Source organism: Leptinotarsa decemlineata, unplaced genomic scaffold (assembly GCF_025532065.1).
Source record: "Leptinotarsa decemlineata unplaced genomic scaffold, Ldec_3_MD MMD2_P_RNA_scaffold_5, whole genome shotgun sequence".
NCBI lineage: Eukaryota > Metazoa > Arthropoda > Insecta > Coleoptera > Chrysomelidae > Leptinotarsa > Leptinotarsa decemlineata.
In genome coordinates this window covers 21,715,926-21,741,925 of record NW_027412532.1, presented here as the reverse complement: position 1 = coordinate 21,741,925, position 26,000 = coordinate 21,715,926, and the positions used below count along the sequence as shown (strand labels likewise).

General features: G+C 32.9%; 1 long non-coding RNA gene across 1 annotated transcript in view; it reads left to right on the top strand.

The window, feature by feature from the left end:
* LOC141480011 (uncharacterized) overlaps nt 1-13,794 on the top strand; it is a 355,353-nt gene extending 341,559 nt beyond the window's left edge. The window contains exon 3 of the long non-coding RNA XR_012464113.1: nt 13,697-13,794. This is a non-coding gene — a long non-coding RNA (uncharacterized lncRNA). The remainder of the gene's footprint in view (nt 1-13,696) is intronic.
* The last annotated feature ends 12,206 nt before the right edge of the window (nt 13,795-26,000 follow it).

The window sequence follows — 26,000 nt, the reverse complement described above, 5'->3', positions numbered from 1 at the left end:
GGTTAATAAAAACATCGAAAGTCTCGATAAATGATTGTAATTGATTGAGTCTATGTTTGATATTGTGATTGTTGAGTTCAGCTGTAACATATTGTTCTTTTAGTAAATCTAACTCATTATAAACATGACTGATTACGGATGATCTTGAATCGTGACTCCGAGCCCATCGTTGTCGTGCAGAAATTGAATTTGTAAATTGTAATATCCCTGAAATATCAAATATAAATATTACAATGGTGAAAATAACCTTGTAATTTTAATTATAAATTATAAGAATCAACTCTGTGGTAGATTTATTTGTTTTATTAAAAAAAGTTTTAGACATAATTAACTAGGTACTTAATATATTATTAAATAAAATGAAAAATTTGCAATGAACAAAAAAATTTTTTTTTCGAAAATTAAATATCTGTAAGTCTTCTTGCGGCATCTGCATTGATAGTTTGTTCCAATACTAAGTCAATTGGCTGCTTTGAAAAAAGTTTATCAGTTCTTTGAATACCGAAAGAACCTTCTTGAAATTGCTCCAACAAATCAGGATGAGTTTCGTTGACGTTCAGCAAATTTGAGTAGTATTTAATTGACCAGCGAGCATAATTTCGTTGATTGCATATAAAAATAAGTTTGTCATTTTTGGCAACACATACTTGAATAATTCAAAATCTCCCGAGCGGATACTTCTTGTTGAAGTTCAATAATAATGTATCAGATTTATGTACATCATATAAAACTGTGGTGTTTTTCCAAACTCGCCGTTGAGTGTCTGTTGCTTGAAAATATTATACTCATTCAGTAATTCTTCAAGCTCTTCATTCTCAATTTCAAATGATGATATTGGTGAAGTTTGCAGCCGAGTGATTTCTTCCAGCATTTGATCTGTGACCGTAGTGTTTTTAAATTCTAAGAATGACTTGAAATGTAAAACTTGCAACCCCAATCCCATCAAAGGATGAAGTCTTTTGCATCTATTGAAGTGCTTTCCTTCCAAAAATCCATTTACTGAGCACGATGCTAGCAAATTACTCTGAACCATAATATTGGATAAGCCACAATCAATTATAATTTTTCCTACTGCTTTAAAATAAGCCATCATGATATGGAAAGGCCCCAAGTGTATGAATAAATTATCAAAAGCTGGTTTTTCGGTGGATTGAATTTGTAAGGCAACTTTTGCTATTGCAAGGTCGTAAGTCACTTGAATAGAAGTTTGCTGTACATCCTGACAAATTCTCTGACTTTGTCTCATAGTTTCTAAAACTACTGATCTATCGGTAGGTGATGCATTCATAGGAGTCAGGTAAGAAACTATCCATCCAGATTGTATCGATTGCATCATATAATGGTAAATTCGCTGGGTTCAAATTTTCAGTTTCATGGACTGATAGTAGCAGATTATCCATCATACGTGGTTTTTTAGGGTATGGAACTTCATCTAAGGAAATAGCCTCAAATGTTCTCCGTCTTCTTTTTTTCGAGTTCGAGATAATGTCAATGGAAGTCGATGGATCCATTATTTATTTATATTTTTATATGTATATATATATATATATATATATATATATACACATATATTTATATTTTCATCACACTTTGTCAATGAGAATTTATTCTTGGACAATAAAGTATATTTATCTATCTATCTATCATTGTTACTGAGTCATCTGTAGTACTAGAATCTAAATTTTGGTATATCATACCAACGGTATCGTGCAGCGTATCTTTTCCACTTTTTGTTTCTACGAACCGGTCAAAATTATCGTACGCAACACCAGTAGAGTGTTGTTGTTGAGATTTTTTTATTGTTTCAGGACATAATGAAGATTTTTCAATGGATGTATAAGTTACTTCTGTTTCTAATTCTTCGATTCCTTGATAACTGATGCAATGTCCATATCTGTGAATAATGTCGATAATTTTTCGACTACTGGTTAAGCTCTTTAATGACATTCCTAGCATAATGTGCTTTGATGTTTTGATTTTTCCATTGTGAATACTGTACACATCTTCACAAATAGAGTTTACTTGGCGAATGCATTTTCGATTTTGTTTTCGCTTTCGACTACCACCAGCAATCATAGTAAAAAAAAATCTAATAAATCTTGAGGCGCTGATGCTTCTCCTTTTTTTAAATGTTCGACAGAAATATTTTGCGGCAGTTTATCAGTTTTGATATTCGAAACAGATTACATTAAAATTTGATAAAAATCGTTAATTGTTTCAAAATTATGGACTATTGGAAATTATGGAATAGTGGACTAATTCTGATATGGAAATCATACCCGAAACTTCTCCCCCCGGCGGCCAGCGACCACCACCCCTAGTTTTATCAGTGGCATGGGGGGTCGAGTGATACTTCATCTGAAAAGTCTTTAGTCCCTCTATTACTTTTATAATTCTTCATTGAAATTGGTTTATTCATTATTGAGAAATCAAATGTTGAACATTTCATTTAGAAAAAAACAGAAAATTCGCTGTCGCTCATTTAATTGAGAAAATCAACAAAAGTAATATCAATGGCAACACAATCAACGTATAAAGTGTTCAAAATGGCCTCCATCTAGTTGCATACAATAACACTGTCTATTTTCGAAAGCGTTCCTTACATTATTGAAGATGTCCGGAGTCAGAAATCGGCATTTCCGAAGAATGGACTTGTTTCTTGATATTAAGTTTATAGTTCACTTGATAGAAATTTTAAATTGAAAAACAGTATACTTTGTTTCATCTCTCTGAGTACCGTTGTTTTCCCGTAATAAATTATTAAAAATCGAATGTTTTATGGAAGTGTATATGAACCCGTTAACGTTTCAATTAATGAAAAATTCTTCACATAGAATAAAATGTACAGGGAAAATCATGTTTGTAAATAAGTTCTATATCTGAAATCAGTACACAAAATATTTACCTAAACTATGATTTTATGCATTCTTTAATAATATACTTAATATATTTAATAAACTGGATCAAAGAATCATTTCAAATATTCAATTCATTCTACAATCCTCAATCTGTACAACTGCAATTTATCATTTAAAAAAAAACGATTTTTACATACATACCTAATATAGCTACTAAATTTAAGCTACTAATACTCAAGCTCGCTTGGGTAATCTGTTGAATCTTCCAAAACTTGAGAGGAAGGTTGAATGAGGTCAAGTATAGACAGAATTGATTGTATTCGAACTGATCCAACAAAAGCTTCTGAGGTAATAATACCATTAATCATATGATAAAATTCAATTAATATCGTTTCATACTTTCAGTAACAGGATTAACTCCAGATAATACTTTTTGTGGAGAATACTTGAAGTTGAAATAAAAAACTCTGTTATCAAATTCAATATTTTCGTTCCCTTTTCATTTATAGTCAATTTTTAAATGATTTCTATAAAGCTTGGAAGAGTAGAAGGATTGTATTCTTTCTTTTCAATACTTTCACTAATTTTTTTTTCTCATCATTTCATCCTTTGGGAACCTAAACTCATTATAGGAAATAACTCACTTATAAACCAATGCGCTTTCTGTTTTCTTGTGCCTTTCCGCACAATTGAAATCAGCACAAGAATGCACCATATCAATATTCTGATTTATCTCTTAAACACTTTCAAAACATACACAAACTAAACTCGATGAAAAAACGAATTATTTTTACACGAGCTGTCAGCTAACAAAAAGTTGAAACAAAATGTTGCAAAAACAAGCAGAATGGATCCGATATGACATACATGTTCAATGCCGAATAAACCAATAAATTGTATTATAGGTACTTCAGTTTCCTGAGAAAATGAAGGATCAATTGAAATTTTCTGTAATTATTCATTCATTTTTTAAAGAATAAAGCTAGCAAACAAATAAATATACAATAATAAGATCTCTCGAATCAACGAATTAAGCATAAAAATGGACAATAATATTTGCCTGATATAGTACAAGTCATATCTAAATATAATTCTGAATAGAATTAAACGAGTTGCATTTTCAAATGGGTTTCGAATGCTCAGGAACTCTAATAAAATGAGTCAATTATGCATTCATGCCACCCACCAAAAAAAAAAAATTCAACGTTACTGGTATATTAGCCATATTGCCATCCAGTCAGCCAGCGCCCTCTGTAGTGTATGCGACAATGTGCTCTTTCTAATGTCAATGGTTTCCACAAACTTTGTATTTTTGTTAAAATAATTTCAAAATGAATATTAAGCCTAGTTTTGTTAAAACTGACTCCCGACAACTTATCAAGAGTCGATTTTGAAATGATCGATGATTCTGTAATTATATAATTGTAACAGTTGTATTCACACCTAGTTGACAACAATAACAACCAAAGTGGCGTCTGTCAAATTGGATCATCATATCTGTGATTGGATATTAAAAGCCAATACTTTTGACAATTCCGCTCTAGACACGATCAATTTTGTTGGTCAACAGACACGCGGCCAATTAAAATTCTTGCTTTTGGAATTATTTTTTTTTCTGCAAATATAAAGAGATTTTGGGACCGATTAGACTTGATAAGTATAATATACCCCTAACTCGATCAGTCTATAAGCAAACCAGTATAATTTGCCATAGCATGAAATAAGCCCATTTTCTGTCGCAGGTGTTCTAGATTCATAGAATTCATCTAATTAGAAGTTAACGTTTTGAAATGGACGACCCTGTTGATTTTTCTGCACTGGGAGTTTTTGTTGAATCTAGTTTTCGCAGAACGAAATGTAGATAGTTGGCCACTGTTACTTCGTCGCGAATTATTATTCAGTCACACTTGTTCACTGTTTCAACATGGTTTATTCTACTGAAGAAAGAATGGAAATTGTTGCAACCTATTATCGAAATGAAATGTGCTAAAGCTGCTGTAAGAATGTATAATACAAATCATCCAGACCACAACGTGAGCCATCAATACGTTAAACAGTCAATGTATAAGTTTCGAAATTTAGGTTCTGTTCACAACAGAAAACATGGAGTATCCTCTCCTGTCAGAAATGACGAAGTTGCAATTTGAACATGTACAAATGGATAATCGACAATCTATCAGACAAGTAGCTAGATCACCTGATGTATCATCTACTAGTGTTTTTTGGATTTTGAAAGCCTACAAATTCCATCCCTTAAAAATAAGGTTAGTTCAGGAATTAAACAAAGATGATCCTGATCGTCGACTTCAGTTTTGTGAGGTGTTCAGCGAGAAATTGGCCAATAACCCAAACTCATTATACAATAAATTTCAGAAAATGATGACAATTTAGTAGAAAATAATATAAGGATGGAGCACCCCCACATTTTGATGTTCGAGTGAGACAGTTTTTGGATCGACAGAAGTGGTCCAGTGGTGTGGCCAGCTAGCACACCTGATCTCACACCGATGGATTTTTTTTGTAGGGACATCTGAAGTTGAAAGTGTACTTCACTAAGCCCACAAATCTTGAAAACCTGCGACAAAGAATTGTTCGGAAAAGCCGATTGCTGACTCCTAACATCTTGAATAATGTACGGAACGCTTTCGAAAGTAGACTGTATTATTGTAGGGAACTAAGTGGACGTTATTGATTTTGTTTGTTTGATTTTGTTTCCACCGATATTATTTGTTGTTGATTTCCTCATTAAAATAAACAACAGCGAATTTTCTTTTTTTTTTTAAGTGAAACGTTCAACATTTAATTTATCAATAACGAATGAATCAATTTCGAAAAAAATTAAAGAGGTAATAGAAGGACAGAAGACCTTTCAAATGAAAAAAATAAGGAGTTAATTTCTGACCACAGGCGGCTGAAGTTTCGGGTATAATTTTCATATCAGAATTAGTCCCCCTAGAAATGAGAATTGAAGTGATTTTTGGAATTTTCGATTACATGTCCGTTTCTGACTTACAGGGGAAGTCTAGTTTTTGTTGGAACGCCCTGTACTATAGTAACAAGATGATAAAATTTGAGAGCATATTGTATATTTGAACAATTTTTCATTCCGAGTTCTTATTTCTGTTATTTTCAATAGTTGGAAAATTTTGGATGTTGAAATAATTATAAAACAAAAGATACACTGTTTCCATTCACACATTCACAAATTTATGACATGATTTTTGAATATCGATGGACTAATTAAATCACAACAAAATATTTTGGTATAATATTTTGGAAATAGGAAACATAAGACTGAAATAGTAAACAATTGAAATATCATGTTCAATGGCGGACTTGTCAACAGAACTATCTTTTTTGTCGAATTCAAAAAAATAATTGAAGCCCCATTGGAATGTATTTATACGTCACGTTGAAGAGTATAAAGTAGAGCGATATATTATTGTGTTTTCCGATTCATTGAAAAACAAGAGAGTATCCTTCAGACTTTAATCCTATCAGATAGTTTTTGGGATACTTCTGCCCACTATTTCGCTAACGTGAAAACTTCTGTAGATTTGTTATTCCCAACTCGAAGCATGACCTCAATATCTTAAAAGTTTTGCTACGTTTATCATATTTAAGCAAGACTCAATTTCATGTGAGTAATGAAAATGTAGAATGTGTCTAGCTGCTCTCCGAATCGATAGATGTCATAAACTATCGAAAAACTACAACTGAAGATAGGATGACACATCTGTTGGTCTTTGGTCGGAAGCGAAATGGAGGGTCGTTTGATTTTCTTACTCATATTCATATTGAGTTGTAATTTCTTGGACGATTATTATTCTCACAGGCATTTTCGAAGTCTCTCTATGATATTATATTATGACACCGAGGGTCAAAAATGAATGATTTACTGAAATGACTATTGAAAAATAAAAATTGGTGATAGAAAATTAAAAATTGCGGTTATTTTCCAATGCCACACCATGAAAAAAGAAAGAGGATTTTGCAAAAAATGTTTGGAGTGGAGCACCCGTATCATTGAGGGGTATGAGAAATAGACTGAATTCTATTCTAAGACCTACCATATATGCATATGAAATTTCATAAAATTTGTAAAACAAGAATTTTATATTTTGGATAAATGTGGTAGCTCTAATTATAGAACAACCTGAATACTTGATAAAACGAGTTACAATTTTTGAACTGCACCAATATCCAACTAGATCAAGAAATCACTTTCAACTTACGACATTGTACAAGTGAAAACAAATTGATTTTGTTTTTAGATTTTATCGATTTCTTTCAAATCGTTACTCACTGAGTCTTTGACTAAATGAAGGATTTATATACAATTCCATAATAGTAGACACAAAATTAGCAAAAATATCATTACATTGAAACGAAAACATTATTGTCAAAGTTATGATTGTATATATTTTATCACATTTATTTTTCTCATCCATTCAGTACAATATTAAAAACAATAAAGACAAAACTTCGGTGTCGGAAAGATCAGGAGTATATTAGCTGAGTTGTAGCTCTTGCCCAAAATTGTATATTGGCCAAACATCGTTCAATAGGAAATTTGAATGTTTGTCCTTATTGCTTTCTAGAGACTCTAGCAGGTTCAATTCATGTCCTTTATTTTCTAAATGGAGTATGTCGTAGATATTTTTGATTTCATGATTGTCCTCAAAAAGGTGGCACGTGTAGATGGAATTTAATTTTGAGCTAAGTTACCTTCTGGAAAAGAGACCAATTTGCGTATCATCAGCGTACTTAGTAATGAATAGCGCAATATTTTATGCGTCCATGAAAAGTGACTGAAGAAAGGGGATGGACGCTACCTGAGAAAACAAGAAAAAACATTAAACAATTATTATGGAATCGAAATGACTCAAGACAATACCAGAGTATTTCTGGATTTTTTATAGTACAGTTTAACCGAATATAAGAAATAAAAATATGCTATTGGGTAGAAATGACAAGAGAGTTTTGTTATAACTATTGTAGGTACCTTCCGAAGAAAATTAACTTTCCAACTATAGTATTTTCGACAAAGAAGAACCGTTTATAAATTAAGGTGTATCGAAATTTTGTATGACTAAACTTTTTTATGGGATCATGCTGATTTTTTGTCACAAAGATGTTTTTATTAAATTGGAATGAGTATAATGTATAATAGATCGTTTTTATCTTTATAAATATTTATAGCTATTTTGAATATACCCTTGAGGATCAATTGTGAGAAATGAACAATAAATCATAAAAATTGAAATTGGATGAATATAATCATGAGTATATGATAATGAAAATATAATTCATTTTATCCAGGAGAATTATTGAGTATTCATTTAACTAGAAAGCTCACCGTACTATCAAGTGAATGCTGAAAATATTGTCCGGCAACCTTCAATGAATAACCCATCTTTTATGCAATGAAGTTGCAATTTTTCCTGGAACTACAACTCACGCCCGTCGCAGTGATCCATTTCTTATACTATGTATACGTACTATTTATAGCTAAATTCCCACTTCTGTAGATTCATCAAGTACAGTATTTTCACCCCATCTCTTTTTATTTTGAACCGATGCAGTTCCACAAAATATTACTACCAATTTGGGAATAACAACTCTAGAGATATGCTTATTAGCATTCATTATTTTAAAAATATATAACGAAAGTCATCTTTGTGAAGGAAAAAATCAGTCTTTCATCGACCTTTTTTGAGTATTTGTTACCTTCCACAATCTGAAAACTATAAAAATCAGAATGGAGAACTTTATACAAGTGTAGAAGGGCAAACTTTCAATTTACCCCGATAAGTTACTGCGTAAAAATCAAAGTATTTTTCACAAAGAAAAATCTTCTATTTATCAGTAACTTGTCGTATTTCACAATTTTGCCTATCAAAAAAATATTAAGAAATTATACTTATCTTTTACCAAAATCTGCCAAAATCTGCCTCCGTCTTCAGAAATGGATAAAAAATTCGAATATATTCGCAGTTATTCCTTTTTTGATGTCTTATTCCTTTACTTCTTTTACATCTGACATCTTATTTCTTTACTTCTTCGACAGGAGGCCAAAATCTGCTTCTGTCTTCAGAAATGGATAAAAAATTCGAATATTTTCGCTGTTATTCCTTTTTTGATGTCTTATTCCTTTATTTCTTTGACATCTGTCGAAGAAGTAAAGAAATAAAATGTCAGATGTCAAAGAAGTAAAGGAATAAGACATCAAAAAAGGAATAACTGCGAATATATTCGAATTTATTATCCATTTCTGAAGACGGAGGCAGATTTTGGCCTCCGAAAAAATATACTTCGATCATTTCCACCTTTTCCCAATAACTGATGAATATGGAGGGTTATAATATATTTTTTGAACAATTCACAAAATAGACTTTGTCTATTTGAATATTTTGGAAGGCAAAAACTCAACACTTGCTGAGCACCAAAGACTGAAAATTGTTACCAAGGAATTTTGCTACAACATTTGAATTGACATTTAAATTTTCCACTTAGAATCAGTTCAAATTTTACATTTTTCTAAAAAGATATTGATGAAATCTCAACGCTTCATTCATTTCGAATAATTGGACCGGTTTTCACTAGCAAGGCATTGGTGGTTAGAAACCCCATTTCTCTTTGAAGAATAGGTGGCGACACCTTTGCTTGATCAGTTCGAAGTTTCGCAATAATTTTTGGGTCAATACTTGCCTCCTTCACAAACAGACTGCTTCATTTCTCTGCTAGTTATGCCTTGTGAAACCTTTTCCATGCTACATCCTATATGTAGTGACAATGAAGATCTCGTTACAGACGTGTAGTCCATCCCAGGTACCATGCACCGCAGGTGCATGACAGTAAATCATGAACGATAATTCACGTATGAACCAATGTTATTCTGGTAACATCAATAATATCTCACGGCAATGAATGCGCATACATTATTATCAACATCATAAACATAAAATTCAACTCAAGAGTAATTTGTATGCAAAAATTACGCATGTAAGTTGAACATTCAGAACGTGAACACTATTTTATTAATGCATGCTTGCTATTAACATACCAAAGCTACGATATTTATTGAGATTGGTCTTGATGTATCCGACCGCACAACTCAAGTTTCCATCCATTTATTTCATAAAATAGATCCATTCATAACAAGTCATTTTGAATATTGGTACAAGAAGAAAAAAACATTTCTTAAATTTTGAATTCATTGATACTGGTAATGCCCATAAACTTCATAATATCACGTAGTTTGGAACTGCATCCTAACGTTTCGCCAGCACGAGTGGCTGGCTTCTTCAGATGTTTATTCATCTCGATGATTCACCGATGACTGGTGATTTCTAGTCCGTAGGTTGTATTTATGTTGACTCAGGTAGTCTGCCTCTTTTGTTGATGCGTTGCTATTGGCCGCAGTGTTATTAGCTGATAATGGCGTAACATTGCATTGGTTGCCACTTTAACATCTTTTAGAATGGAATTCAAAATGGAATTCAAAATCCGGTTAAGAGTTACCGCCTCCTCTTTTCTGTTGTAGTTTTCCGTATATTTTTGTTATGGCTAGTTGGGAAGTGTTGAATAGGTGTCTTCTGTTTTATGTAATAAATTAAGTTTTTCCTAATGAAAATGACTGTTTGGAGTACAAAGTAAATAGTAAAAATTGATTTTCGTGTAATTCAATGTTCATTTCAAAGTATTTGTATCGGGAGGCCTTTTTCTTCCAGTTTGTATCTGAACAGAGTTATATGCTTTTTTCCACATTTTTTCGCGAAGATGAAGAAGTAGTAAGTCAAACATCTTTCTTTCTCATAAATATAAATAGATGTCACGTGTGATTATGTTTCATGTATAATTTGAGTCAACAGGCAAAAAAAAAACTTTTCGGTAATACTGAAGTCTCGATTTTTTGGATAGTTTCTCATAAAAAGGACGATAGCTGTCAAACATAAAATTCGATTCGAAAAGCATAAAAAAATTACACTTACTTTAGTAGACTTATAATGGTAGTTGTTGGTCCTGTCAATAACTTGGGCAGCGTGAAGGTGTTTTTGATCTAATGTTTCGTTGCCGTCATGTCTATTTCTGATTTTGAAGTTAAAAACAAACAACAGAAATGAAGACACTTCTGGAGTTGAAATACTCTGAAGACAAAACAACCTGACTGATTAAATGTTTTTATCTTGCAGATATTAGTTCGAATATACTATTGAGAATATCTAGGGTTCTCCTAAAACCAGTCAGTCAGAAATTTGAGTAGTGATTTTTGGAATAATTTCTGCAGAATCTGCAAATATCTTTCTAGTTCTAGCATCTGCCGGAATCAATGTCAATTTTTGCCTAGAGTACTACTTCCATTATGGGTTGAACAAATGTGTTCATTATTTTTCTATTCGTCTGAAACAATATAGATCTGGTAATTGGAAACGTTTCAAAAACGTTTTCAATTGTTCCCCTGAAAAGGTGGCTGATGATACATGGACATTTGTTGGGAAAGAAAGTTTTTGGCTTTCTACTACTCCATCTGATACAAAAAAATGGATGAGAGAATCTTCCAAAGAAAGGAAGATTATTCAATTTGAAAATAAGTAACTCTATACATGGATGTGTAGATCATGCAAAGAAGTAACTTTCATATACAAACTGAAAGAAAGTCCTCCTGAAACAGCTACTTTCATATAAACATTGAATTACACGAAAGAAAAAATTCTTTCGAAACAAATACTTCTATATGAACACTGAATTATACAGAAGATACTTTTCTCTATTCAGTTTGTATATCGAACATTCGTGGAGGAATAAGAATCAGATATCATTCACATGAGTTCTACTTTGAATGAATGGTAATAAATTGTACTCACATGGAACACTGTCACCCTAACTGGTATACACGTGTTTCGCCTTAAGACACTTGCCCTAAGGCTCTTCAGTACCAAATTGGATAACATTATAGAAAATACACACACTTCATTCATGAATTACGATTTTGAATGTCACGGAATAAGCTTGATCTGCTTATGTCATCGATGACATCGTAATGACATTCATTCACCTATTTGATTTAATCCCAGCCATGAGGAATCTTATTTGATTTGAAAGGGTTATATTTTTAGGAGTGATTAATTTTTTGGGAAAGAAAGTTTTTGGCTTTCTACTACTCCATCTGATACAAAAAAATGGATGAGAGAATCTTCCAAAGAAAGGAAGATTATTCAATTTGAAAATAAGTAACTCTATACATGGATGTGTAGATCATGCAAAGAAGTAACTTTCAAATACAAACTGAAAGAAAGTCCTCCTGTATATGAAAGTTACTTCTTTGCATGATCTACACATCCATGTATAGAGTTACTTATTTTCAAATTGAATAATCTTCCTTTCTTTGGAAGATTCTCTTATCCATTTTTTTGTATCAGATGGAGTAGTAGAAAGCCAAAAACTTTCTTTCCCAAAAAATTAATGACTCCTAAAAATATAACCCTTTCAAATCAAATGGACATTTGGTTTTGAAACATCACAAGCAACCGTGATAGTCATAAACGCCAATTAACTCTGGTGGGTTGATTTCGCTAAGGGTGGTGTATATGTATTACTTATACGCGGCTGCTCATCGTTTTGAGGTTCAACTCAGTTCAACTCGAACTTCATTGTTTAAGAACTCTTTCATCTGGAGAACAGCGTTTATATGGAATAAACTTTTGCATAAGGAAAATAAACTTTCTGAAACCGTTTCTCATCATGATTATTATATATCATTGTTGTATATTTTGTTCAAACTGAGACCCAACTGATGCACTGAGTGTCTTTTGCGAACTGACGATGCGTGAAGAGAAATCGAAGAAGGTAAAATACTATTTTTAAGTGTCCAAACAAGAAAACAAACTATTTTTGTGCATCACTTAGCAGTTCCGATGTCTCTCTTGGTTTCATCAATACCCCTACTACAACTGTCTATGAAAACATTGCATTGGGTTTGTAGATGTTTAGTAATCGGAAAAAATATGGTAGAACTGAGCGTTACTTGGTAAAAATCCATTATAACTTATTGTAAAAAACACACTTCAATGTTCACTATTGTATTGAGGCGTCAACAATACGCCTGAATACAATAGCATCTTCAAGCGCATTGTTGACGCTTGAATATGATATTATATAGCGATACACGTGTGGCAGTTTTGTGGACTGTCAAGTGGAAATTTCACATTAGAGTGTGTTTTTGTTAGCGTTTAGTGATTGAAAAATATTTGATATATTCATCCATTTCAGAGAAAAAAACAGGTTGTGAAGTTTATTATTTCGCTTAACCAGAACCAGTTTTTCATCAATAAGGAAAAGCCAACTCCCAAATAAGTTGACTAATACAACAGCTATATCTATTGTTGGGTGTTGGAAAATTATCAAAGTTAAAATAATTATTTGCCCATTTGTTATTAAATAGTCTATTTGGCTTGGTGAGACAAAAGAAATTGATATCAAATGTGGAAGTTTGACACAAAAAATTAATTTCAAGTTATGGATGTTGTTGACCGAGCGCATCATTGATATTTTCATTCATTTTCGGAAAAATTCAGGATGGAAAGTTTTTTCCCGTGAAAATTATCCAAAAAAACTCACTCGTGTGCAAGACATAACGATAAAATTTGGAGTGTATTGAATTTACCCAAGTCAACGTAATTGAAACCCTTTTTCAACCTCTTTAATTTCATAAACATTTAAACCACTTTCTGGACGAATTGCGAAATCACAACGGTCTTGTATCTGATTTCACCCCAGATGTTCTATTCTTTTCTAAAGTTGTTAACAGACATGTAAAATGGTTGTTGTGATTGCAGGTTGCGCATTCCTGACGTACTTCTGCCCTGAGAGCGCCCTTAACGCCCAGAACGCTCTGCATGAGAAACACACGTTGCCAGGGGTAAGTTCTCAATTCATCAGTTTCTATGCACATTTTATTTTCATCGTTGAGATGACTGTATTCAATTCAAAATGACAAAATAGGATACTTGCTGATTCTCATGTTTCTTTTACTATTGGTAGATTTTGTAAAACAATTCTAGGGTTGAAAAATGAAAGTAAAGCCATATTATTGATTATTTTGTTGATGATGAAATTCCTTCAATTTGTGTTATTTTTTTTAATTTGACGCAATTCGATTCAATCCCTCTTTCGAATTTGTTGATGAGCTGTTAACGAATTTATCAAATTATCATCATTATCCAATGATCAAATATATTTCAGAAAATTGCAAGCCACTCATTTTGTTATTTCCTTCTCATTCGTATCTGAAAACAATTTGACTACCTCACTATCAAATACCCCATTTCTGTATGAGGTTATATATTTACAATCTATCATCAACGGATGCATATATTCCGTTTTCAATGAAACGACCTTCTGATGGCAAAGCATGTGGCGCAAATACCCAGTGCCGAAAACCGAACTAGGTTCATTAAAGCTCGCAACAGCTGCAAACGTAGGGTAAATGTTAGCAAAGAACACAGTCAGAAAATTAGAGATGAACTGCTTGCCAATCCCAACGGGCCTAGATCCTTCTGGTCGTTAGCTGAAGCTGTTAATCAGAACTTTACAAAATCCACAATAGCACCACTAACACAAGCGGATGACTCAATCACAACAATAGCCAAAGAAAAAGCAAATCTACTAGCTGAACAATTTGCGTCCCATTCCACAGTAGATTTTTTGGAAAAGGCACCATCCACTATTTCTACATTAAAATCCACAATGCCGGAATTTATTTTTCAACAGCCCGTTATCGTACTCAGAAAGTGCGCAAATGAACTCGCACCAGTATTTTGCAGACTTTCCAACCTGTCTCTCAAGAAAGGGGTTTTTCCTTCTTGTTGAAAAATTGCTCGCGTTTAGCCTATTTCCAAAAAAGGCAAAAAAATCTTTCAAATAACTTTAGACCAGTCGCTTTGCCATCAGTGATATCGAAAATCATAGAGAAAGTCGTAAACCACAATATACCTAAATATTTGGGAGTCTTCAATATCATCAATGTGGCTTTCGGAAACAAAGATCAACAGGCGACCATCTATCGTATGTCAGTCATGTTTAGAATACCGCAATCGAAAAACATGGAGAATCAAGAGCTGTTGCGCTTGTAGCATTAGGGTTTTCTGGGCAAACTTCGATATATGGCTTGTCGGATCATTGTTGTGTATGACTCCCCAGCTTCCTGAAAGAACGTTCCCTGCAAGTGGCCTTCGATGGATATCTCTCGAATACTTTCACCATCAACGCTAGTGTTCCCCATATTGTCTCCAACCTTTTTTTTATTATATATCAACGACTTATTGGAAAAAAAAAGAATCCAATATATTGCTGACGACAGCACACTTGTCTCGTCATTTCATTTGGATTCCAGGACATCGGCTACAGCAGAAGGTTGCATATCTTAATGAGGATCTAGAAGTGATTTCGAATTAGGGTGGAAGTAACCAGGTTCAATTCAATGTCACAAAAACCCAGTCATCGGTTTTCTCCAAGAAGATGAATGCCTCCGATACTAATATAATAGATTTCGAATTGGGGTAGAAGTAACCAGGTTCAATTCAATGCCACAAAAACCCAGGCATCGGTTTTCTCCAAGAAGATGAATGTCTCTGATACGAATATAATAATGTCACATCAGACTATTCCGCTTTCTGCTTCGATAAGTTTGTTGGAGGTGAAACTGGACACCAATATGTCTTGGCATAATCATGTAGACTGCATTGCAAGGGCTGCTTCTTAAAAGCTTGAAACACTGTTCCAAACCAGAAAACTGTACACACCTCAGCAAATTTTGTTGCTTTATGAAGCTCAGATCAGACCTTCTTTGGAGTATTGTTCTCATGTATGGAGCTCTGCATCCAAACATACCCTCAATTTGCTGGATTCCATCCAGAAAAGAGCCATTCGTTTGATTGGAAACGCGAACATCACGTGCAACCTTGATAACCTGGAACATCAAGAAAGGTTGGAGATTTGTCTCTCATCTATAGATACTTTCACGGGAAGTGAAGTGACTTAGCACATTTGATTCCACCAAGAGCAGTACATATCAGAAATACGCAACGAACTGTGGCTGCTGATCGTTTTGAGGTTTAACTCAGTACACCTCAAACTTCACTGTTTAAAAATCTTTCATCTGGAGAACTGCGTTCATGTGAAATAAACTTCCTGAGAACGTTTTACCAAATGGATTTAATTTCCAGCGATCAGCGATTCAAATCCGATGTGAATCGCTACTTTCGCACAGGACATTTCTGAGATCGCCTTTAATATTTTACTGTAGTGATTGTGTTTTGTTCTTGAGAAAAACATTTTTTTAAGGTTTCAAACTTATACCTGCTCAGGTTATCTCCGTTCGATATGATTTTACGAATGGTTTGCTGAATAATTTGAATACGTCTTTTTAAAACTCGTGACATTTTCATTTTTATTCGTTGAAAGAAAAGCCAAATGATGAAGTTATGACCGTTGTTGAGTAAACAGTCACTTTCTACAGAGAAAATACACTAGAACGATACATTCTGAGTGCCATAATTCAGGAGGGTGGTTTTACATTTCAATGACAGATAAAATTACCTTAGTTGTTCACCATGAAATTCTGTATAAAAAACTAATAAGCTAAATATACGTAGGTGTTTTCAGAAAAATCATCTTCACATCCATTCTCAATACACTCTTTTGACTTACTACTACAGTCCAGGTTCTCTACGATCTGATTCCTCAAAATTAGGTCACTTCTTCAAGTCCCGTCCAGAACCATTAGAAATTGGTACTCTCTAGCTACTAATATTCAAATTTATTAAAAATTTTGAGTTTTTGCCGTAAAGAATATCTCATCTACTCACTGTCTGTCATCTGTATCTTTCTGCAGCTGTTATATGAGATAACTAAATTATACCAGAAGATCGTTGCATGAATGCAACTCTTTGGCTCAGGTATTATCGATTGGGCAGCTTGTATTGAAATTTGTAGAGGAAGACAATGAAACGACTCATCATTGAAAGTTTGAAAATCTCATTATTTTTTATATCAGTTCTTTATTGTTTTTTTTTATATTGAAACAGATAAAAAATTCTTTAGGTGAATCATTATTGCCTTCATCATTTTTTTTATTGACATTATGGACAGAAAATTCTGAAGGCTGCATCTATGACCAGACTCCTGATGAGAAAGTATGCAAAGTCAAATTAGCGCTCTCTGGTGCTTTAGTTTTGACTTTGTACTATATACTGAAATTATTTTGGTTAGTATAACACTCTCAGAAAAGTGTTAAAATTGATGACAATAAAGTCACTTTTTCAGGTGAACCTACTACTGCATATCAAGCACAAAAATGGGACAGCTAAAACCCATCCCAAAGAAATAAATAGGATCACATTCTCATTGAAACCTCCAAACTGTGACGCCATACTATCAGTCTCAAACTTCATTATTAAATAATTGTATATTTTCTCTGTAAATAACCAAACTGAAGTTCAGAGACTGCAGCGCGAATCAATCTGAAATGAGTATTTCTGCCAGAATTTTGATAGATAACCATTACAGGAGTATATTATTCATAATATAATTAAAGTAATCAACGGGATTGTTAAATGATCCACTCGCGGAATGTGAATTCCAAAACGTGACAAAGCAAAATTTGTAACGGTGTTATAGTCAGCCTCTCTCCATTTTGAGGGAATAAACACATTCTTTCATTTCACCGGGCCATCATTTTTGAAGTTAGGCGGTCGTTTGAAAGAGAACTTTCGAAGAGAATGAGTAACTTCTTTGCTTCAAGTGGAGGGTGACAACAAAATGGGGAGATGAAATGTCCGGAACTTGTTATTGAAATGTTTGAATCCAACGCCATCAACGGAAATTGGTATCGATTTCGATAAAAAATATCAAAGAGACATTCAATCGATGGATTCTCAGCAGTTCTTCTTTGGCAAAAAGGCTTGAGATGTATCGGATGTGAAATTCACATTATTTGAAGCTAATGTATATTATTATAACGATATTATTTCATTTCTTGTCAAAGGTATTATTTTCAAAAAAGAATACTTGGGAAAGAAGCAATTCCACCTTAAAAGTAGTTAATTTTCGAGAAATGTATATCGATACATGTTTTTGAATATGATTAATAATGCTTCTTGTTGAATGCTGGAGCTTTGAATTTCTATTCTATAATAATATATTAATAGACTTTCAATTTTAGAGAATAAAAATGAATGTAGTAGGTAACTATTGAAATAGTCTTGAAATATTGATACGGATGTTAAAAAAGAACTAAAAGTGATATAAGAAATATGAGAAAAAATAAAAACAGGAATATTAATTTTCATTAGTGATATGGAATGAAACACTATCAGAATATGGAATATAGAAATAATGAAAAAAACAGTGATGAATATAAGAAAAAACAGAACTTCAACATAAGCTTCAAGTTTTAATAAAGTTAGATAATTTCACTGTCGTCGTTTATCTAGAGTGATTTGGCTAGCGGGTTTATTAGCGGTGATTCATAGATTTCTAGACCTGACGTTTCATCTGTGATTTCGACAGACATTATTTTGCAGTGAACAATGTGATATTTCTTACTGCGATGTCTTTTTTGACGATATTTCTGAAACATATACAATGTTCTCTTTTACATTAGTCACCCAACTTGGTTTACAAGATTTCAAACTTGGCCACCTCAGCATTTTCAATACAGACTTACATTGTTGTTTTTATTTTCTGTAGAGCAATGTTATTGGGATGTTAAGCTAATAAATTGGTCCCAATATACTTAGAGTGATGGCGATTAGATTATCAACAGGTGAATTTTAATGTATTTATTACAAACCTGTTAACCGTTAAGATGAAAGCCATACGTACGAATATACAGTGCATTTCTTTAATGTCCCCACCTTTTATTTTTTTAACGCGTCAACTCGAAAAATTGAAATCAGGGATAATGGAATTAATGCATGAATGCTTTATTTTGAAGGGAAATTGATAGATGAAACTTTCAAGATGGTGACTGAGCACCATCTGGGGAAAAAAATTTAAAGGAAGGGGGGTCTTGTGATACAACATTCTGAAGCTCCTGACGAATACTTTACAACTCTGGAATATGAAGTCAATATCTTCACCTACAACAAAATGGCGGATCATTTAATAATTTCCTGAAGACAAACATTAATATCGATATTTCTAGAAATATTCCTTTTTATCTGCCATATGGTAATTCCAACAACTCGATAAGGTTTGTTAAGTTATTTTTCGTTTATAAAAACGACAAGAAATGTCAGTACGACAATGAGCATTATTGTTCACTAAGAATATTCTCATTTAGTTTTTGGTTTTACCAGTAAAAAGGTACCACGTCAACAATCTCTATAATGGTCAATTCTCGTCCATTGGAAAAAAAATTGAAGCTATTTTTATTTACGGTGTGACGCGTAACTTTCACTAGACCGAAAGGATTTTCAATGAACGTTTTCCTAATCATCCTATTTGTAGAAAATATTTGAGAGAACTTGTATCCAAATTGACAACTACCTGTAGTGTACATAAGAAAAAGCCCCCAGGTCATCCGTTCATTCTGGAAGAACACCAAGTGCAAATAATTGGTGAGATGGTAGAAAATCCTGAACAGTCTACTTATTCTGTCGCGAATGTTTGTGAGTCCGTTGCGAATGGTACACCAATTAACTGAAGATGACCCTGATCGAAGAACAGAATTCTGTGAAATCATGATGGAAGCCATTGCAAGACATCCTACCCATCTCCACAATATTTGTTTTAGTGACCAGTATATTTTTTTCAAACGGCAATGTTCACAGACAAAATTGCCGGGACAAAATTTCCGAGAAACAGATACCCCAAATCCAGAAAAAATTAACGTTTGGGCAGGAATTTTGGGAAACCATATTGTAGGATCTCTATTTATTGATCAAAATTTAACAGGGGAATTGTATTTGAATATGCTGGAAACTACTGTTGACCCGTTCAAAAAATAAAAAGGAGAGGGAGACATTAAAGAAATGCACTGTATATCCCGGCAGAATGTCGAAAACTTCTTCGTCACTCCATTTTCGTTTCAATAAATGGCGCAGTAAGTACCGTAAATATGTTGATATCACAACCCTCTAATATTTCTCGTGAGGCTTCCTAACGTCGCGTCGTTCAACTTTCAAAAGTTCAGGAAAACTCTCGTATCCCGCCTTCTATCCAGCTCTTACTATATTCACTGAATACTATAGGCTACAACTTCTGTAATAAAAAATGTAGGTGGTTATTTGAGGAAAATGAGTTGGTATTGAGCTCAACCTGTAAATGATATCATCTCTTCCAATTTGATGCTTATTGTCTATAAAACAACCTTCACTAAGCTGGTTAATGGATGAAAAGTATTTTATATCAAATTAAATATGTCAAAAAATATATTGCGAATGGGTTGACTTGAAAATTTCGGTCCAGAATATGATCAATTAATAATTCTTTTCAACATTTCACTGGTTTGGTTATTAGACAAATACCATACTAATTGAAAGTATGGAGCCAATAAAATATACAAATGTTAAGTGACTGATGTTTTCCCATCACAACTCTTGGGTAGACAGAAATTAACAGGTTATTGGATACTAGTGACTTGCACTGGTCTGGTTAATGAATTGAAGTTAAATTGGAATGGACGTTATTTCATTACAAACACGGTGGTAAAGAGTTGTATGCGAAAAATCAGTCCTGAATTCTGGTTGTCCTGTTTTAATTGTTTTCATTGACGACAAAATGAACACCGTTCAAGAATTTACTTCTAATATGTATGACATCAAGAACTGCACCAAAGTGAATGATGCGAGATATTGCAGTTTTCTAAAAAATTACTTTGCTGAAGAAGACAGCGAACAGTTTTGAAAAAATTAAGGGCCATGAATCCACCATGCTGGATTTCACTGACAGAAAAAAATTCACGTAATATTTTCGTAAATTCTATGTGACTCAGTGCAACTTATCCGGTATATGCATGAAACTTCAGTTTGAGAAATACGGTTGGTTCTTAAATTAATATTTTAAACCACTAGGGTTCATTGGGAATCAAACAGCTTTGAAGATAGAAGACATTGTTAGAACAACTGTTCTGTTGTTATCACTATAAAATTTTTGTATAAAACACAACATCTTCATTACATATAATTTTTTTTAGTTCATGACACATTTTTGCTTTGTTTGTTTTCATTTTGTCTACTGATTAAAGAAATGAAATTTATTAGATTGATATTATATATGTATCACTACTATATTTTCATTTATTGAAGATGTATACAGAATACACCATTGGGATCTTCTACACTACAGAAGATATTTCGAAGCTAAAATTGAGGCAAAGTTGCTATTTTTTGTGCTTACCAAAATACTGTTTCGAAACTTGAAAAATTCCGAGTATTTCCGGAAATATCCGGAAAAAATTGAAAATCGGTATTTTCATTTTTTTTTCTAGCGTTATTTGACAATATAACTCAAAACAAAGAACACATTTTTATCGATAATTCTTTCCAGCTTCACGTTTTCATGTTTTAATTTACTGTCCGACTAACTACTCGAATTTTTCCCAATTTCAAAACAGTATATCAACCTCAAAAAACCGCAACTTTTACCCAACTCAAGCTTCGACGTGTCTTCTGTAGTTTAGGAGATCCCAATGGTGAGGGACAAGTTTCAATTACCCTGTATACTCAAATGTCACATAAAATATAAAGGTACACACATATATAATTCATTTATCAAAAAATATTTAAAAAGCATTCTTCTTTTTAAATACTATATTTTTTATTTTGATGTTGAGCTACTCCAAAATGATGCATAGCCTACGAGACTATCGCTATTCTTTTCATTTTCACAGACAACTCTCTCTTATCCAATGGACGAACTGCACACAGATGCTATACTGTGTCCTCTTATGTCGCATGTGACCTCACTGTCAAACGTTTTCACTCATAGCAATATTTCACTTTTTAAAACTCAACAATTAGAATTCAGGACTGATTTTCCGCATACAATATATCACCGTGTTTGTAATGAAATAATATTTTTCTCACTTTTCTTAACTCAAGTTCAATTCATTTACCAGACCAATACAAGTTACCAGTATCGATTTACAAGCAACAATAAAATCCGATATGTTTTTTCATTATAGATTGACTCCCACGAAGGTAACGAAAATTTCGAATTTTTCTCAACCTTCTGGAGTTCGTACAACGTGGGAAAACGTCATTGGAGAAAGAGAATTATGATATCGAAACATTTTGAATATTTTGTGCTTTATTTATTCAAATAATGAAGTGTCGATAGTTTCTTGAGGATTTGCTTTGGTATATAACGGATGATATTTATTGCTTTCATTAGTGCAGGTATAATCAAGAAAAATTTAATGTCGTTGGTCAACACCCTACATTAAAGTTTTATGAACTTCTGGGACAGATATTGAAAAGATTTTCATTTTCTTTAACGCATTTTCTTTTACAGCAAAAGATGGAATTTGTAATTTTCCGGATTTTTCCATTATTTTGGGAATTACAAAAATTGTTCGATATTTTGATATCTTTCAATTGCTCGCACGAATTGGTTTACTCTTTGTTCCTCACCCATAAAAAATATATGTGAGATATATGTGAAAAACCGAACGAATCGAAATTCTTCAATTTTATTTTTTTTCCTTAGTTATTTTAAATTTGGTAGTCAATCAGTAAAAGATGCACTCTGATATCATTGAAAAGTATGGAAAATTATGAGTGACTCTTGAAAAAGCTAACTGGTGCTGACTTCATCCTGTAAATTAATCTTTTTTCTAATTTTGAGCTTAAATGAAGTTTCCCAGAGGAAAAAGTAGAATGTTCTTGCCTACAATTTTCAAAGTCACAAGAGCTGGGTTATATATCATTCTAATAAAGAACATAATTGACATTATCGGAAACTTCTCATGAAGAGGCTCATTATGAGTAGAACTCTACTAATCAGGGCAGAAATATTTTTTCACTGACCCAAAAATATTTTTTGATTACGATTATTCCTAATATTCCTGACCCTTGTAATCCCAAGTTCAGTCATACACAAACACTGACATAAATCTTTTACGAGATGGGATATCTATTTTCAGTTCACAGCTCATTTCGCCATTATTAACTACCAAACAATATGTGAACGAAAATTATGTAGACCAGCAATATGATTCCTTAAATAAACACACATGAATAGGATTATGGAGTAGAACTTTCCACTCTACTTGGAATACTGGTTTGTGTTACTGACCCACCACAATGCGTGAGTTCAGTAACCTCATAAATTTGATTATTAATGAAATTAGTATCAGTCATGAAAATACTCAAAATGCCCAACTATGCTTTTATCACTTACTGTTATAACGTTTCCTTTGAATTTTTTATGCCACGATGAATACAGCCAGCTCTAGCAGGCGGAGGCAAGGGCATGGATCTTTAGGACAAGAGCTATTTGGCCTTTTGGAAGTTTAAATGGGTGGTATCGAAAAGGATAAGACATAGAGATTTTACTAGGGCGCCATCTACAGCAAATAACAGTTACTGATAATCCTTTTTGATACCAGTCTCTGTAGATAAACTTTATCTCCAAATAATAAATAACGGCAATAAATATTTTCAAAAATTTAATAAACTGAATTAGCATGGTTGTGCAATAATATGAACGCTGGTTCCTTGGTCAAAAGAATAACTAGTTACAGCACCTTACGTTCAGTTAAATGTATTTAACCTTACAGTAATCTCGTTAATACAGTTGTAATAGATTCTACAATGACCCAAGGTTGACTCAGCTACGGGAGAATATAATTGACAGTTGGCAGTCCAGTAGTCCATCCACTTATCCTGTGCTAAATTGAGCCAGTTAATGTGTTACCAGAAAAATATGCCTCTTCAGGCGATCTTCAAACAAATATAAATGTATCCAGAAGATAAATTTATCTCTTCAATAAATCTACTTGTGCAGCAAGTTGAGTTGTCTCCTTAATAATTATCTGATTCGCAAATTCCTACCTAAGGAATTTTCAGACTCAATTACTTTTACTATCTCCAGTAAATTTATTTACTTCAGTAAATTTTCTTTAATAATTTTATTTATGTAAATTTATTTATCTAAATTTCTCCATCTGAATTTACTTATTCATCAAAAAATCTATTTATCTGAATTTATTTATTGTCCAATAAATCTATTTATCTGGCAGAAATATAGCACAAAAAAAGAAAGAAAAAGTGTTGTTAAAAAATTACCTCTCATTCAATATATGTCAACAAAAAATCAAATTCAAATAATTACTCAATATTTATTGATATTAATTTCCAAAATGCACATTAAGTATATCTACCTTAAACGTTGGTCGAAACTATGTAGATGTGATTTTTTGCAGAAAAATCTTTATAAATAATCGATACGTCGTTCTCTGATAAACGCCAGAAACAGAAAGGGAAGAATATAACATATTTTGAATCGGTCTTAAACACTTGTAAAATTACATTAATCCTAGGACATATCCAATGGACTGCTGCAAACTGTGTAGAGGTATATCTGTGAAAATATTTTATTGAATAAATGGCATGTTACAAGTTCATCAATATAAATTAACACAGGGGAGTTACATCTTGATCACATTGTCTTGCAAATGGACTAAAAATCAATTATGTGAAAAATCAAACGTTACACTGTAAATAAAAAACAACGGTTGAAAATCATTTCTCATCGAAATAATTGTTTTTTGTCTAACTCAGAAAAGTTGTGTACACATTTGTTCCAATAAGTGAAATATTCTAGATATCTACGTCTTTTTCGATTGCTCAGAAATATTTGACTTAGAATTTCAGTTTCATAATGCCCTCTAGATGATATTAACTTAATTTTCCTTGAAAAATGAAAATTTATAACTGAGAAATATTTTACTAAGGAAACTAATATTTTGAATACAGTTGGCACTACTATTTACTCCCCAAATGCTGTCTTTTTTCTGACAAGATCGTTTATGCTCACTCACGTGTTCATATCGCAATGGTAGAGTGGGACTTAGCAACTCCAGTCGACAGCCTACCCCACTAAAACCCCTATACTCATTTCGCTATAGTTTATCTTCCAAATGGTAGTCATCTGCATTTCATTCATCTGTATTTCAAACTTTCATCGCTATCTCATCTTTCTTTCTTTTGTCTCCATCATTTCTGTACTCAATTCGGCAAGGCATATCTTCATAATGGCAGTTATCTGCATTTTTCTACATCATTTTTGTCTCCATTATAACTTTATCAAGATTTTGGGCAACATTTCATGCCTTCACGTTTGATATTTTTGTGTCACTCAAGTTTATTATTGAATTTCCTATCTGAACATTCAAAGAACATAATGTTTCTCAATACGCAATTTTTGCAGCTGTCACTTTCAATTTTTCAATTCCATTCACAGAGGTGATGGAGTATCCATATGGTTTAAATGGGTTGAAAATTAACACTTGTACTAGCAAGGAATATTTTAACGTGCAACGTATCGGACGGTACGTAGTGAAAACTCATCCCAGAGAAGGAATTAATTCTTTTGATTACACTATCGTTCCATTCAATATGTGAAACTAACTAGTCAGCAACCGCTTCAGCGATGAGAATTTTTATCACAAAGTGGTCTCCGTGAGGGTGATTACATTCCAGCCATTTTTTGTGTTAAGAAAACATCTTGTAGTCGACTTCCAATGTGTTGCCATTGAAACTTTGTATATAAAAATAGTTTTATCCAAGGAAATGGAGCGACACATAATTAATCACTAGAACTCCATCATTAGAAAAATATTTAAAATATAAGGTGGTCACGAATTGAAACAGCATTATCAGAAACTACGCCAGAATCAATGACACGATGATTTTGATTACAATGTGACACTCTTTTCGATATTTGTGACCACGCGCGTCCAAACAATAATGGAGACCATGTTAATACTGTTTTCGAACATTCAGAAGCATTTTTGATTGTTGTGTGGTTTGAATGAAATCCGAAACTTTTTCACTTTTTGCGTAAGCGACCGACTGATGGTTCCACCAATAAAAAGGAATTTTTGAGGGAAGTGTACATTGAATCTTCATATTC